This window comes from Talpa occidentalis, unplaced genomic scaffold (genome assembly GCF_014898055.3).
Source record: "Talpa occidentalis isolate TD23 unplaced genomic scaffold, MPIMG_talOcc4v2.1 talOcc4.7, whole genome shotgun sequence".
In the NCBI taxonomy this organism is placed as follows: Eukaryota; Metazoa; Chordata; class Mammalia; order Eulipotyphla; family Talpidae; genus Talpa; species Talpa occidentalis.
The window spans coordinates 129,359,332-129,372,208 of NW_023605083.1; the positions used below are offsets into that span (position 1 = coordinate 129,359,332).

A 12,877-nucleotide genomic window follows, 5' to 3' on the forward strand; every position below is an offset into this window, starting at 1 on the left:
TCTCCTGCAATGAAATATTTGTCTACAATGATCAATCCCCACGGACAAGTGACTGTTTTTAAGACTTTTTCAAAATGGAAGGGAATGTCTGAGGCTCCTGGAAGGAAAGTATTACAGTTTATATTTATTTATTCAGGGTTCTCTGGGCGATGTGACATGAAACACTCCTCCAGTTTGCCTGGTTTTTGTTTTTTTAAGCCTCGTGATGTAAAGTTTAGCAGCAAGCAAGATCTAGAAAACCTTATCAGTTAGAGTGAGAATAACAGGTCAACACAGTAATCGTCCCTAAAATGCACAGGATCTTACATTTATAGTGCATCTTTAGCAAGAAGTCTGAAGACACCACAGCTACACCACCAAGGCGTTTCTCTTTCCTTTCTCATGCTTACATCAAGCCAAGTCACCAACTATGGCACATATTTTATTTCCTCAGGAAATATGCTACAGTGTTCTACTTGATTTGATTTCTGCAGAAACAAAGGAGAGACCAGTGTCCATGCAGTCCCCTTAGATTTTGAAAACCAAGAAGGCTATGTCAGGAGTAAATGGAAAATAGAATCAGAGAACAACTTTTCTCAAATTGCCCAAGTTTATAGTCACAGAACAGATGCACAGAAGGACCCAATTCTTAGAGAATACCTCTGAAGGAGCAGTCTATCCGTAGACTCCTCACCTAATTCCAATCCTGCAATCCTGTTTACAGGGGAGGAGGCTGTGCCTAAACACAGGAGATCTTGAAATTCCAGAGAGCCAAACAGAGCATCCCAGGAAACTCATTTCTTGGGAGAGCTTCTCATGCTATGTCCTGCAGCCATGCCTTCCAGGGGGACCCAGCTGGGCGCCGAGGCAAGCTCAGACCGTGTCCTTCCCGCCATAACTGAAAAAAAGAAAACTGAATTATAAGCATATGCTCAGTTGTTCTCAGAGCCAGGTCAGTCTTTGGAAAAAAGCATGGAATAAAGCTGAATTCTTCCTCTCCCTCTGCCCAGTCACTACCATTATTTGCAAAATGGGTTTCTTTTCCAGACCACGTTTATTCTGGAGCTTAACTCAATATAATGTTGTTATTGCTGACATTGTTGTGTGTGTGGGAGGGGTGGCAGGTGTGTAGGTGATGAGCCACCAACATGATTAAATTGTTTGATTATTTGACAGAATATGGTTGCCTCTGTGTTATGGTTGGAACATATTTTAGTTACACAATACAATGTGTTATGTTGCAATAAGTATTCGACATCTCTGGGCCTTCCTGGTGGCACAAGGGATAAAGTCTCAGTGCTATGAAGCTATTGGCAGCCACTGCAGCATGAGTTCCATCCCCGGCCAGGGAGCTGATCCACATGGTGCACCAGACCTCTCCTGTCTCCCTGATGCTCCCCTCAGCAGTGTATTTCAGTAGATCTGCCTGTTCTGCATTCAAGCATTTTCTATAATTATCAGAATTTCTATCTATTAATAGTAGGACCAGGGAAGGAGACTGAAAATATGACAAGCTAGAAGTACTCAAGGTTTTCTAACGCCTGTGGTGATTGAGCTACACCTGCCTAGCTGCCTAGAATGCCTTTCTAACTTGCCAGGTGACTATTACCTTATCACAATCATCTGAAAATGGACATAATGTACCTGAGTTTGTTGCACAGATACCAACAAATGCAACTAGAAACATGAACATCTAATACGCTTAAATCACCTATGTAATTCAACCATAATATCAGTTTTTGAGGGAAGTTAGGAGATAAATAGCTCAGTTATGAACTCCTTCAAAGAGATTATTTCAACTACTATACCATCAAAATTAGTAAGACAGATTTCATGTGGAAAGTTAGAGCTGGCCATGGTTTGATGAAGAATTTTATTATTATTTTTATTCATTTATTTTATTCATGCACAGAAGAACTGGGGCGTGGGCCAGAGGTGTAGGTTAGTGAAAGGATTCACCACAGACAGAGTGGGTAGCAGAACAGGTGGATTGACTGAAATACACTGCTGAGGGGCTCAGGAGGCTAGACAGGAGAGGTCTGCTGTGCCATGTGGGTCACCTCCCTGGCCGGGGATCGAACTCATGGTGATAGCACTGAGACTTAACTGCTAGGCCACCAGGGAAGCCCTGATAGAGAATTTCATAGCCCATCTTTATTAGCTACATGATAAAGTTCCACAATGAGAACAAGTTTGTAGTTTTGAGAACATTGTGTCCATGAAAATCCTTCTAACAAAGTCTCATAGCATAGTGGTTTACCTACCACCTTTGAGGGAAAGCACCTGAGTCTGCTCCTGAGCCCTGGAGTTTGGGTAAGTCTTCTCTCTGAGTCTGTTTTCTCATATATGAATGTAGATTAAAAAAAAAAAAAAACACTTACATCTTAGGATTTATATTTATTAAATGTGTTTGCTTACATACAATATCAAGGATGATCTCTGGTGTTAAGTCGACAAGATTGAATGTTTTTTATCGCTTCACACTCCCAGCCTGCAGATGTACAGATGAGTGACCAGAGGTTTGGGATGGATAGCGACTCAGGGTCGCTCAGGTTCTGAGTCACAGCCTGGATAGATTCATGCCAGAGCTGACCTCCCTGAGCCCAGCACTAAAGTGCCAATTCAACATCCCTTTCTTGTATGAGGTCACTAGTTAGTGCAAGCACCATCTTAAACTTGGAAGATGTAAAGATTAAGGTTTATCTCAACATCCAGTGTAGAAGACACAATCTTGGCCACTGTCTATCCTCAAATGAACCCAATTATTTCCATACTCCCACCTCTCCAGCCCCTCCTCTTCATTTGAATGCTTTTCTCATTACAAAATAATGTGCTGGGCCTCCCCGGTGGCGCAGCGGTTGAGCACTGGGTTGCGAAGCTGCCCGCGGCCTCGGCGGCGCCGGTTCAATCCCCGGCTGCTCCCCGGCCACCAGCGAGGGTCCCACATGGCGCGCAGACCTCTCCTGCCGCCCGCTGCTCCCCTCAGCAGTGTACTTCGGTCCTTCTGCCTGCTCTGCTTCCCGCTCTGGCTCTGGTGAATTCTCTCACCCTCCCGCACTTCTGACTGTACCCAGTGCATGTATAAACAAAAACAAACAAACAAATAAATAAATAAATAAATAAATAAACATGCCTCTATAAAAAAAAAAAAAAATAATGTGCTGATCACAGGGAGTGGGGGGAAATGAAACTATGCAAGTCGTGATAGAATGTGAAACACAACCATTCAGAATCCAGGTGTTGAAATGAGGTAGCCTAAGTCTCAGCAGGATTTGTTCTGTGCTAGGAAGAGTACCCTACCTTACATACCCAGTTATCAATTTTAAATTTGAGACACAAATATCAGCAACAACCTAGAGAATTCAGTGACTTCTATCTTTCTTATAAAGCTGGATTGTTTGTGAACATGCGAGGGATGCGTTATAACAATGATTTGTTACATCGTGTTGTGAAAGGTGTGCATGACATTGCCAGGTGTGTACACATTTCAGGAGGAGGGAGACGGATCCAAAGACCTCCCTGCAATGTGATAAGTATTGTATTTTACAAAATTGCTCCTGTCCCTGCCTCTGACCCTGTTCTTCTACAAAGGAAAATGTTGTAGAATTTGTCATGGGAATAAAATGTAATCGGGCCAAATGAAGATGACAAGGAAGTCCCTAAGTGTCTATCCACTCTGTCTATACAGAAATAAACAGAAAACATACTTTCCTAAGATGAAATCGATGCTCAGTAAGGTGGGTGGCAACAAGAATCTGAATTTTAAATAAAATAGTAACATCGTCAGAGACTGTGGAATAACATCAGCGTGGGTGAGGGTGATAAAGGTTCCTGCTTGTGTTTATTTTTTCAGAACAAAGTTGCAATGACCCATGCAAGAGATTTGCCCAGTGGTAGTGATAATATAATGAGATACCTCTTCCAAAATTAGCTCACATTTAAGCTAAGGGAAAGGCATTATCACGAAAATTCCTCCCAGAGTATTAGAGAAAGGATATGTGAGTTTGTGGTATCTTGTTAAACTTTTCTCAGAACACATTTAGGTTTGGTTTTGTTTTGAACATGATTTTCTTCTCCAAGTTCTCAGCCAGCCAAATCTGTGCTTTATCTTCTTGCTTTAGTAGAAAGCCTGAACAAGGCCTTTCAAAATAACTTCCTGTCTGGCTTGTTTAAAACATACCTCTTCACTGTCTCTGAGCTGAGCTGCAAGGAGCATATGAAGTCAACAAGTGTAAGGTGAAAATAAATAACCATCCAGTCTGAACAAACCACTTGCCTCAGTCAATAGTTTCTGGCTCTGGTTCAGTTGTGCCCAACAAAGTCCTTTAGCTATCTTATCATCACACTCCTTTAAGGTTACCCTTCAAAGATTATCTTGTTTTGAAGTCCTAAACACCATGAATGCAAAAATGGCCCAGGTATTATCATATATTGATGATTCATGATGTCCTTCTGGAAATGAATACTCAGGCATCTAATCAATAAAATAATTTTGAGTCTTTGAACTGATTCCAGGTCAATTTTTCTTGGCAGTTTTTTGGCTTCTTGAATTATACTGACCCAAACCATGAATAATGATCTAAAATTGCACAATATACAGAAACCATCTGTTGGATAGGAACAAGAGGGTGATGTCATGGGGCCACTTCTAATCTCGATTGAATGTCCTGCCAGTGCTGATGTCACTAGTTCGGTAACATATTGGCAGACTCCAATTTGTTAGGGATGAGTAGGTTTAAGAAGGATATTGTATCACGGAGTTGGGGGAGGCTTCTCGGTTTTTCTGGATTGGATGGAGATGAACTAGAAAGAAGAGCAAGAGCTGACAGTGGAAAGACTGGTCTTACTTTACTGCAATGTGATAAGTACTATACTTCACAAAATTGCCAGTAGCTGCCTTTGTCCCTAGTCTTCTACAAAGGAAGATGTTGTAGAAGTTGTCATGGAAATAAAATGCAATTGGGCCCAATAAAGATGACAAAGAAATCTTTACATATCCAGAAAAAAATCTGGAAGTCATGCTAAGTGAGTCTAGACTGTAGTTAGACAATGTATGAACTACAAGGTTATTGATATGTATGCGTGTGTATTTAATGTAAGAAGCATAAAGTAACCTCTTATTTATGCTCAGATCTAACAAATTCATCCTTTTTCAGGTGCCACAATAATAATGGTTGAATGTTACGGAGAACTTTTCAAGGAATCAGACCACAACAAAAACGACTAAAGGGTGAGTTGATCATTTCTATAATAAAATATCCAAATACTTGGGAATTGTTGGAGAGATTGTGGTAAAAGAATGTGAAGAATATACACAGGTAGATTTTTGGCTGCAGAAACTACTTCCTGTACAGCAAAATCTGTTGCAGTTTTAGGGGTTAGCATAGAAAGCAACATTTAATGTTCTTTTTTTAAAGTTTGTGGTTTTGTCTGAATTTCTGCTGCACAAAAGATTATGTTATAGCCTTAAAACTGTGAAATATAGAGACACCAAAGAAAGGGTGAGCCAAAGATAAACTTTAAAACCAATCCTGGAAAGGTGATCATAGATCTCAGAAGTGGGGGAGGGTTGAGGACAGAGTTGGGAGCTGGGGGGCAGCACTTTGGACTGTGGTTGAGGACAGAGGGTGCTGGGGTGGAGAGAGAGCTATGGTAAACACTTCTGAGTGGAGAAATCCTATATTGTCAAAATATTAACAAGGATCTAAAACAATGGCACTTCATTAATAAAATAAATAAATAAAACAAAAACAAAAAAAAACTTGTGGCAGAGGGCTCAATTTTCAAATCAAATTTCTTGAGTGAATAAAGTTTAGCTAATTTATGGTTTACAGGTTTATGTTATGAATTTTGAAGTGCGTTTAATGAATACACTATGTGGGTTAAAGTATGTACCTGCTCTTTGATCAAAGTAAAAGTTACTTACAGATGCTGGTGCCAATTATGAATGAAATGAAAAAACATCATGAAACAGTAAACAACTGTGCGTTTAGAACCGACTCAGATGTGAATAAAAAACATCACTAATTTAAAATTAGACACATATAATATTTTGACAGATTTTATCACTCACATAAAATAAAGCAAGTATTTGATAATAAATAACCAGGTAAGAAAGTTTTGAAACAGTTTATCTTGAGTTCCTATACTAATGGGATAATTTTTTTTTTAAGTGCTTGGGGAAGGGCATTACATGTTTTCCTTGAAAGTCTCATACATAAAGTTGAAATTTTAATTTTCCCTTCATTTTTAACTGCAGAAAGTTTACATCTGTACAATGACATAAATTGCATTTAATGTCATTTTAAGATAAGGTAGTCTTCCATTAGGTTCTGTAAAAAAAGAAAGTTTACAGGTCTAAGGAAAGAAATAAAAACAGATTCTACTCACATATCTCAAACTTTTGGGGGAAAAGTTTAGAGTTCATTAGTAATTGCAAAATTTTCTCACAATAAAGCATATTCATATAAACTATGGAGAGTAGAAGTTGAAGGGCTTGAAGCATTTTACTGTGAAACCATAGACCAAAAACATATCTACATTATGAGATTAAGAAGAATTGCTAAACAATTGTAAACTAATACCAAGAGCCAGAGGGAATCAAGGAAAGAGGCTTTTCTTGATTGCAGACTAGTTAAGCAATTTAATTAAAATGACTGATTTTAAAATATGTGCAATTTTGCCAGTGGGAAGTGTGTTTTCTGGTGATAGAAACATTGATGAGCCACAGCCAGGGGACATTGCCAGACACAAGGTCACTGGACTTCATTACAGCAAGCACATGTGTATCTCAAGCACATGAAATTTCTTGCAACTCACTAGAATTTATCCAGCACATCATCTCCTGATACAGAGATTGTGGAACATGTCATACTACATAATCTCTCTCTTTTTTTTGCTCTGAACAATTGTGTGCCTGCTGCGTGGCCATGGTCATTTGGGTGGTGATGATGAAGTCAGGGACGAGGCAGGAAGGTGGGCTGCATGTGCAAAATGTCCATACCCCATTTTGAAGCATACACAGACCTTTAAATGCTTCACTTATCTCATATTGTAAACTCCAACTCGAGAAGAAATATTCACCAGACAGGTCATAAATCATGCCCAAAGACAGGTGCAATAAATACCAATGTCAAAAAGTTACAAAGTAAAATTATATTGTTTTGACAAGGCTTCCAGATGCGTTGACAAAAGGGCCAATGAACGGTCTCCCTTCGGATCGCCCCCATCATGGGTACATGGGTGGGAGAGGGACCCCAAGCCAGCTTAAGACCAGTTCCCCAGAATTCTCATGCTTGTCAATCTCACTATACTCAGGGAGATGACAAGCAAATGTCTCTCCACTTAGGGAAGTCATCGCATGTTAAAATGTTATCTCTGCAAAAAGCCTTTAGCACAAAGTCAACTCAGCATGTCCGTAATGCTTCTCATGGAAAATTTGTTTAGGAATCAAACTGTTGTAAATATGTATACATTTATCACACATTCACACAAAATATATTTATATTTAATACATATTAAATTATAAATTCAGTATTTTTTATTTAATATCAAATACATTTCTATAGATGAGTAAATATTAAATATTGGTAACTATTAAATATAAATTGACCAGTGATTCTTTTATAAATGTATTATTTAGTTCCTATTTATCATTTATGCAAATCTGGATTTCAATATACTTACATGAAAATTCTTTTATATGAGATGTGCTTTTTTCTTCTATCCGTTTAACTAAATTTCACTTCAAAGAAATCTAGCATCCTCATTTTCTTTGTAAAAAGCATTAGCTGTCATCGAGATTTTATTTAAATGACAGAAATCACATAGTTTTCTATGTTTGTTCATATTAACAAGAAAGAATGCCTAATACTGTACCCTACCCTCACTGTTATGTATTTCTTTCTCAGTCATAGTTCCATGAGAGGTGCCAATGTTATTCTTGTAATGATGGACCTGTATTTGTATTTATGCTCCTGCTATAGCTATATCCAGCTATTGGAAATATATTTAAGGTCACAAGTATTTCATCCAATAGTTCAATTTTCTTAACCAGTTTAGTCTCAAATAAATAAGTAATTAGGATAAATTTCTTAGCACTTTGAGTGATAAGAATCATGGTTTAAATATGTTCCTGCATAGAAGTATTAAGTTTGTCCCTGAATGAGTCAATTGTGTTTTTGTTTTAATAACCGTCTCTTTGTTGGGTCGTCTTATCTCATCCATCCTAATATTCAGATATTTACTGATATTCAAGTGATTCTGCATTCAATGGTTGACCAAATCATATTTGTTGCAACAGTTCGAATTTGTACTGGATCTGACAAAAATGAAAGACAAGTACAACAGCACCTTAAAAATATTTTACTAGGATACATTTATGTTGACATGGGATCGCATTCCTGTCTTCTAATTTTGTTGCCAGTCTACAATCACACTAAACTGAGATTGGAAGTTTTAAAACAGTTTATAAACTTCCAACATGCAGGTTGTAAAAGAAGTCCACTCAAAAGTCATTTCTGCAACACCTCTAGAAATGACTCTGCATTAGTAGTTCGGTTCTATATTCCTCGGTTCAAATGGCACTTCTTTCTCTTTTATGAAAGAAAAAACCCACCAACTCTTTTCTTTATATGCTTGAGAGTCCAAAAGGGAATATCAGGTATATTATTTTGCATTTATTCCTTGGTCGGCTGAGCTACATGCCCCTATTTAAAAAAAAATAATAATTCTTTAGTTGAGTTGTATGTGGTCACTTAGACTTATGACCTAGGAAAGCAGAAGTCGGGTGTGGAAGGCCTGGTAGCAGCATCCCATAAACCTGGCCAATGTGTAGCTCTGGACAGGAATGTGAGCCATAAATGAACGCACTTGGAGGGCAAAGGTCATGGTATGTAATTAGCACAGGCCATTTAAAGAAGAATAAGAAAATAATGTTTTACAAGCTGGTAGAAAGAGAAGCAAATAATCATTTAAATGTTCCTATTGTGAGTTCAGTCATGTGTGTGGTTTATTTTATAAGTAACTTTCTTTACTGGCCAAAGGCATGGTGATACTGAAAAAAGTAAGTACTCCTTGGTACCTTGCAGCGTAGACAACGTAGCCCTGTCTTTGAGATAACTTGTAATACTTTATTTCCAGCACTGTGCTTTTCTCTCTAATTCTAAAACTCATTCAGGCATTGGGAAAATAGTAAGTGGAATGAAAAAAAATATGGATATCTCTTTAGGATATGGAAAGCTTTGGGCCAATTTGTACATGAAAAGGAACACTGGACTCTGGTCTTTAAAAACGAGGCATTGGCAAAGGAAGCTGGAAAGCTTTTCTCTGGGTAGCTCAGCCACCTAATGCTTAAGTGACCCATTCATGTCACTCTTGGGGATATCCAGTTGCCCATTTCATTGAAAAATAAATGAAATGAATTTTCAGCTGTCCACTTAGAATTGCAACTGACTTATTGTTTAAGGTAGGAAGTGACTTCTGTGCATATTCAGGTAAATTAAAGTTCATGTGAAGTGAGTTTTATTGCCTACGTGCTTATAATTATACCTAATGCTTTTTAGATCAAGAAATGGAAATACTAAGCTAAATCTTTCCTTTTTTTTTTCTTGTCATTAAGATATTGGGGCAGTAAGTTTTCCTCACATATACGTAAACTGAAGGTAAATTATGACAACCAAGCATATAAAGACACCCATGTATTTATAGCAGATAAGTACAAGCCATTGCTTTTGAAGTCCCATGCAGAATAACACATCTGCTGTCTTATTCTGAAATTGTCTTCAGCAATCAATCATTCCTTGCTATACTCTATACAACTGGTCAAGTCACAGTTGTTTCTATCCAGGTGCAAGTTCAATTTTATCACAATTTCATTTAAAATCATTTCTTCTTGGCTTCATTACCAGAGGAGTTGCAGTCTTGGATCAAAAAGCTGATAGTGGAAGACTATTTCACTGGTAAGGATGCTGTGAGTTAACTCAGATGGAAACCTGGGAACTGGTTTTCATTCTGTTTCCTATATAGGCAGTAAAAGAACAAATTAATGGGGTGAAACAAGATCTCTTGCCTGCTAAGTTCCAAGGAACCTATGTGATATTTAATTACTTACAGATATTGAAACTTTCTTCCATGAATCTATTTTTTTCTCAATATTTTACTGTTCAGTGTTTTGCTTTATTTTATTTTTTAAGTTAGTACATGTATGAGAATAGCGTACAGCCACATGGCTGGAGGGCATAATACAGAAAAGTCACGTATAAAGACATTCTTTCCACTAGATCAAGACATTCCTGTCATGGATACAAATAAATCACCAAACATTTGACAGTGGGTTCTGATAAAATTGACTCTAGTGTGAGATTTAAACTTTATTTAATTTAATGTTTTATCTTACATGCTAAATAACATAATCTGGTTGACTTCATTTCAAGTCCATGACAACTAAAATCAAATAGAAGATTCACATATTTCACTTCCATGTTTTAGAGGACTTCATTTGAGCTACACTAAATACAGTGTGATAAATTTAATTGTGGCTTTACTGTATATGTTCTTATTCATTAATTTCACAGAATCCCTGCCACTCTCTTAAGTTTTGACTTCATATAAGAAGAGAGAAAATCTCAGGAAACTGACCACACAGTTGGTTAGGACCACACAAATGGTTCATTAATTATTCTGTAAATACTTCATATAGTGCATCTGTTTTCCCAGCAAGATTGTAAACTCCTTGAGGACAAGAATCATAAACTACTAAAATTCCTGGCAATTTTTAGAGCCAATACTGAATCTATCATATGTGTTTATTAATACTTTTGATTGAGTTGTTAAGATTTACCCTCTTAGTGGTGGAAAACGTGAAATGGAGCAAAAAACAGATAAGTCTAGGGTTCTTTGTATTTACTTCTTTACATACTAGAAAATATATAGGTCTTGATAAATTCAACAACCTTCCTGTTAGTACCTAAAAACAAATTTAAGCAGCCTAACACCCATTTTAACAGTTACTACTTAATTATAAAAACAACATAGATGATTTGAGGAGAAACATTAGGCATAAAAACATTTCATAGGGAAACTAAAAATTATCTTTGGACTCAATACAGAGAAAAAAATCACTTGATTTATATATATTAATCTACACGTAATTTATAGATTTTACAAATGGTAAATCACACTGGGGAGGCAGCTTCAGTGTTTTGCTTTTTTCACATACATGAATACATTGAGAATCATCTCAGTTAATTAAATATTCTATAAAATATTTGAAGTAGGTCTCTCTTTTACAACAAAAGATTAAGATCATTTATCAGTTTCTTTTTATTGTTTTGCTGTCACTACCAAGTTGAGATCTGTGTGTGCTTTCTTGATTATTTTGTTTGGGTAAATTTCAAAACATGAGACAATGAATTCAAAAGAATAACAATTGTTATTAATTTTGATATAGGATGCCAGTTGTTTTGAAGGGCGTATATCTTAGACCTTGATAAATAACCATTTGGTTCTTTGTGGACATCTCTTCCCTTTTCTGCCCCCACATATCCACATGGCCTTGCCATTATCTTCAGCTATTTAATACCAAAGGAATTCCTGTTAGGCATATGACTTTCTCCTTTTTTTCTTGCCCTTTGGGGTTAAAAAAAAAAGATATAATCATCTAGAACAGCAGGTCCCTACAGGGAGCTTGAACATTTGCTTTCAATCAGAAAACAAAGTTTATATTAAATGCAGTAAACAAAAGCAACATGGATGGAGCTGGAAGGGATCATGCTCAGCGAAATAAGCCAGAAAGAAAAAGAAAAATACCGGATGGTCTCACTCATAGCAGGAATCTAGAAAACTTAAATAAGGGACCAGGAAAAAGAATAACTATAAGAAAGAAAATATCAAAATCAACAAACAACTATGAACCAGAGACACTCTATGGGGGTGGGGGGCGGGGAAAGAAGGGATTGGGGTCAAAATAAGGGGGTTGTAATTGTATGGGGAATATAAAAATAAAATTCAAATAAAAAAATAAATAAATAAATATATTCACAAAAAAAGAAAAATGCAAATTAAGCAATTAAAAGAATTTTGTTACATTATTTATACCTACTAAAGATAGAAAAAATGTGTCAATCAATGTAATAATTAACATTTTTGTGTACTTAAAGCAGGTGAATGTTATCAATGCATACATCGATATGCCAGAATTTATAAAAAATGAAAAAAAAAAACAAAATCAGGGGACTTGCATAAATAACAATTTGTGCATATCATTTTCATTTTTTGCTGACACTTTTGACTCTGGCATTGATCTTTCACCAGGTTGTGAAACTCAGAGGGCAAAGTGCAAAGTTCAAAAGTGGCTGTTTGCCTCAAGGTTTCTTGAAAATAAAACCTCAGCGGAAGTCCGCTGAAGTAATTTGAGGAAACTTTTTTTTTTCAGCTAGGAAGGATGTCATTATTCGGTTTGTAAGGTTAAGTCTGCTTAGAGAAAAATAATAGAGTGAAAACAGGCTTGCAACATTAGAAAGCTGGAAGAGAACATCTTACAGAGTTATGTGACTTAACACAGATATTTGCAATTTCCAAGGAAATCTTTTCCTTCTTCATGGAACATCCTTCTATCATGCAAATATTTAAATTTGTTCATTGTGCAAATATTAGAGTGATAGCTCCCTCCATCTCCATTAAGCAAGTGAAACAAAGCAAAATGAATCAAAATGAAGCAGTTTGTCAAATGAATGAGCAAAGAAAGGAAACATTAAAAATATGTTAATTTAGATTTATTTTCATTGTAAAATTGATGTTTAAAAATTGGTACAACTGGGAACTCATGATGCTAATTTTTAATTCTCACTTTCCAAATGAGAGCTGCCTGGGTGCTACCCTCGTGGGGAGTGTTTCCATA

General features: G+C 36.7%; 1 long non-coding RNA gene across 1 annotated transcript in view; it reads left to right on the forward strand.

Moving 5' to 3' along the window:
* LOC119232016 (uncharacterized) overlaps positions 1-12,877 on the forward strand; it is a 126,302-nt gene that overhangs the window by 49,918 nt on the left and 63,507 nt on the right. The window contains exon 3 of the long non-coding RNA XR_005121983.2: positions 5,136-5,209. This is a non-coding gene — a long non-coding RNA (uncharacterized LOC119232016). The remainder of the gene's footprint in view (positions 1-5,135; positions 5,210-12,877) is intronic.